At 43.9% G+C, this 4,607-nt stretch overlaps 1 protein-coding gene across 2 annotated transcripts in view; it reads right to left on the bottom strand.

Annotated features, from left to right (window-relative positions):
- The window catches only part of FAM135B (family with sequence similarity 135 member B), a 392,360-nt gene that overhangs the window by 154,849 nt on the left and 232,904 nt on the right, over nucleotides 1–4,607 (bottom strand). The gene's annotated exons all lie outside the window — the stretch shown is intronic.

The following is a 4,607-nucleotide window of genomic DNA, read 5'->3' as shown; positions in this document are numbered from 1 at the left end:
GCAGGGGGTCGGACTAGATGATCTGCCCAGGTCCCTTCCGACCCTAGAAACTATGAAACTATGAAACTATGCAGATATGAAGGGAAAGCCCACAGTGATTAAGGCTAGAAATAAACACCATCAAATTTAATGGATCAGCTGCCCTGGGACATTTACAGCACGGCTGATCCAGCCCACTGGACAAAATGCATGTTGCCATTGTCCTGCCCATTGATGCCGTGGGATAACAGGTGATGTGTGCTCATGTCTCAAGGAGCCTGGTCCTGCATACTATGGGAATTCCCATGCATGTTAAGGCCACTCACTCCCTGGAGCCATGTGCCTGGCTTCTCCTTCTTACAGAGGCACACCCCAGGCGATCACTGGGGCATGTCTTCATAAGTAGAAAAGTTGGGGTTTTCCTATTTGCAAAGACACATGGCATAGATTCCTGGTGGCATGTCTCTGGTAAAGGGGGGAAGCCAGGCAGGCACTCCTGGAGGTTTAGAGGCCTGATCCTGCATCGGGATTCCTGCAACGTGAAGGACTGGGCCCATCAAGCCCCTGGAGCACCTGTCCAGGGTGGGTGGAGAGCACGGACATCTCTGGGCTGCCCACAGCCTCACGCCATAAAGCAAAGAGATGTCTGCTGATAAACAGGAGCACAAATCAAGACCTCCTTTGTCATGGCCCCAAACGTTAGGTATTTGTGGCACAATGGGCATGGATGCTCATTTGCTTAGCCTTTGGGCCACCATAAAAATAAAAAAAAAAAGATGGCAATACAAAGGGTACAAAAGGTAACGTGTGCTTCCATCCTAAAATGATTCTAGACACTCACTCGTCTTTCACAAATCTATTACACCCTGGTTTCCTATTCAGTGCTGGTCAATGCAGTAAGTCCCCATCCTAAATAAATATTCTTCTTGTAAGTGTGTTTTAGTGGCATCTGTATTGTACTGCATGATGCATATACATCTTATTAACATTTGGGTGCATCTGGCAAACTTTCTGAAAGCCTCTAGGATGGGTCTCAAAGTCCCAAGTTTTCACTGGGCTCCATAGGCAACGCATGCCTCCTGAGGCTGGGGTGGGGCACAGCAACTGCCTGCAAGTGGTGACGAGAGTGTCAGCAGCAAGGCTTGGGCTGAGCAGGGACCATCTGCAGGCAGCTGTGATGGTGTTGGTGGCAGAGTCGGGGAGTCCCCCCTGTGGCCAGACGGCAAGCCTGGAAGTGCCAGCGGCACCTCTCAAGAGGGGCACCACCACTCTGCCTGCCCCCCGCCCATCATGTAAGCCAAGAGTGCTCACTCTCAGGAGGGGCACCAGCACTTTCAGAGGGTGCACGTGCACCCCCGTGTCCCCTATGTGCTGCCTATGCTGGACTCTGGTTTTTTTGTGAAGTATTTCTGAGTTCTAAAAGACGCTCTATTTCTATAGCAAAAAATACTCAGCTAGGAGTAATCTAAGCATTTTTAGAGTTATCATTTAACATGGTTTTATTACAAGCCTGATTTTTTTTTCCTCAAAGTCCCCAACGGTAGAGTGAAAATCATGCTTGTAACAAATTCATGTTTTGTTTTTCTTTTTTAAATGCAAGTCCTCAGTCCTTAAGGGTGTGGAGAAAACTTGACACAAATCCATGAATACTGGAGGTCTCAAAGCCATTAGGAAAAGAAAAGGAAACCCAAAGGTTTCAAGGAAATACTATAAAGGGTGTGAGATGGAGAAGGGAATTTCATCTTATAATGTTATGGCTCTTTGGCTAGGGACAGAGATTACACAAACTGGTATAAGTGATTGGAAACCAGTTCGAATCTGTAACACAGCACAAGTTCAGTGCAAATAAACTGCTTTGAAAATGGCCCAAACTAGTTTAAGATAAACCTGGAGGGATGTAGTATCAGCCTTCACTGATCAGTTTATTGAACTTCTGTCCCAGATCCCCTCCAGATTCACATTAACTCACAGTACCCCAGCATCCCAGGATGCTTTGCACCTCCCCTACAAATCCCTCCTCCTCTCGCAGGGTGGGAGGGCTAGCTTTGGCTCAAGCTGTCTGCTCCAACAGAGCAGGGAGATGTGCTCTAGCACTGCCTAGCAACTTGCTTGGGCTACTGCAGGCATGTGGCTGCATTTCCAGAATCAAAAGTGAATGTCTGTTCACTTGCTTATCGGTTCAGTCTATGCAACTTAAACTAATCTGCAAAGCTTGAACTGATTCAGCCTTGGGCTTTTTGACTGTCTGTACTTAGCCTTTAGGTTGGTAATGCTGTCTTAAATAATGTTGTATAATTAAAATACGCAATGTTTCCACTTCCCCCATCAATATATTTGCTCAGACAGGTCACTGACAACAGAATAAAAGGAATGTCACAAATTGTTTAAGCTTAAACTTTTGCCTCATTACATGGTGCTCCCCCATAGGCTGTAGGAATTAATGATGAAACACTTCCAAGGAAATCTTAGGAGGAATCTTTTAAAGAAGTCTTAGCAGCTTAAATACCCCCTGCCTTGATGTTAGTCCTGTACAGCTATCAGACTCCTGTCTGGATTGCATTAACCCCATGCAAGTCAGTTGTTAATCCTATAACCACACAGCATGTTTTGCTTACATCCCACTTATGACAGGCATATATAAATGTTAGGAGGAAGGAAATGGTAAGAGCACCTTCAATGAAATGAAGACAAAGGAGATGAAGGAAGTAGTTTTATCCTCTTCCTGGCTAATATGATCATTCTTTTGGCTTAAGTGCAGAACAGCATTATATTATTACTATTATTATTATTATTATTATTATTATTATTATTATAGGAAGTTAAGGTTTAAATGTGGCTATGCTGCCCAGACTGCCTATGCAGAACACTTTGGCTAAACCAGAGGCCCTTGATGTAATTGGAAAGACTCCAAATAAACTCAGGAAATTCTGGATGAGGCCCATTGTGTTGTATACTAGAGCTGAGTGGAAAGAGTTTTCCCATTCTATGAAAATGTTGAAGACATCAAAAGACTTTCTCAGTCCAAGGTGGAGCACAACTCCCTTTCCTCCCCACCCCCCACCAGTATATCAGAAAAAATAGAAAATTGAAATGTTTCAGTTTTTTTGGTTCAGCTAACTCTTTAATTCACATCAGTTATATTTTTAAAACATTTTAATCTAAATTTTCTAGCAATTTTATAACAAGTCCAGCACTATTTTTTCTGAAGAATGATCTGACTGGGCAGATTCAGCAAGCCGTTTCAAGAAGAGGTTCAGTTTTGACAAGGTGGCCCATTTGCTTAATTATAGAAAAAGTTTTCCTCCAAAAAAAAATCCCCATTAACTCAATAGTTCATGTTGGTATCTAGAAGAAGCCCACAGTATGATACTAATTCTGGGACAAACTGCATATTTTTTCTTCCTGTGTCATCTAGGATGTTTCATAGATTTTGGGGTCGGAATGGGACCTATTAGATCATCGAATCCGATCCCCTGACCTGGGCAGGGAAAAGCCAGGTGTTTGCTCAGTCTCCTCTTCAATACCTCCAGGGAAGGGGACAGCACCACCTCCCTTGGAAGCTTATTCCGTATTTTGGCAACCCTCATTATAAAGAATGTTTTCCTGATATCCAATCTAAATTTGCTCTCCTTCAGTTTGTGGCCATTGTTTCTAGTTACCCCGAGGGGCACCCTGGGAAACATTGTATCCCCTATTCCCTGCTGTCCCCACCTGATGAGTTTGTAGATGGCCACAAGATCACCTCTCAGCCTTCTCTTGTGGAGGCTGAAGAGATTCAAGTCCCTCAATTGGTTCTCATAGGGTTTTTTTCTCTAGGCCTTTAACCAGATGGGTGGCCCTCCTCTGAACCCTTTCCAGCTTATATACATCCCTCTTGAAATGCGGCACCCAAAATTGGATGCAGTACTTCAGCTGCGGCCTTACCAATGCCACATAGAGGGGTAGTGTCACCTCCCTAGACTTGTTTGTGATACGCCTACATATGCAAGAAAGAGTGCAGTTAGCTTTACTTATTACTTCATCACATTGGCCATGTTGTTGCATCCCATAGGGATCAAGCCACCCAGCAAAAATGGGAGCATTCCCATTGCTCCCAGTGATATGCCTCCACAGAAGCTCTACTACCTTCAAGCTTTCCATACGGTGTTTTGGTCAAAGTTGCAGTGGGAGTGTCCTAAAACAATCTTTTCTGCATCCCAGACCATGTTCTCTCATCAACCAATGCAATCCATTTTGGACACTTTGCTGAATAATTACAAGATTGCCTGGCACTAGCTTCCTTAAGCTACCCTAGTCCTCCCTGAGCAAATGCTCTAGTTAGGGGACATGGAGTGAAAGCCATATCGGCTTCCTTCAGCTGATACCTTGGAGCAGAACTAATCCTGTTTTATAGAAAAAAAAATACAAGTTGCATTAAGAGCTGCTCAGATGCTGTCCCTTCTGTAGCACAGTGTGTGTGACAAGGCACTGTTAAATATTACCCAGCAGTTTAGGGCAGGAAATGAAGCATTATTTTATCCAAATTATATATATGTATATGTATATTAGGGGAAAGCCTATACCTTAACGAGGTTATTTCATTGCTGTTCAATCATTCTCAATGCAGCAGTACAGAATCCTGAGGTTCA

This window comes from Alligator sinensis, unplaced genomic scaffold, assembly GCF_000455745.1.
Source record: "Alligator sinensis unplaced genomic scaffold, ASM45574v1 scaffold721_1, whole genome shotgun sequence".
NCBI lineage: Eukaryota > Metazoa > Chordata > Crocodylia > Alligatoridae > Alligator > Alligator sinensis.
Note: the sequence above shows the minus strand (reverse complement) of the source record. Positions and strands in the feature narration are given on the sequence as shown.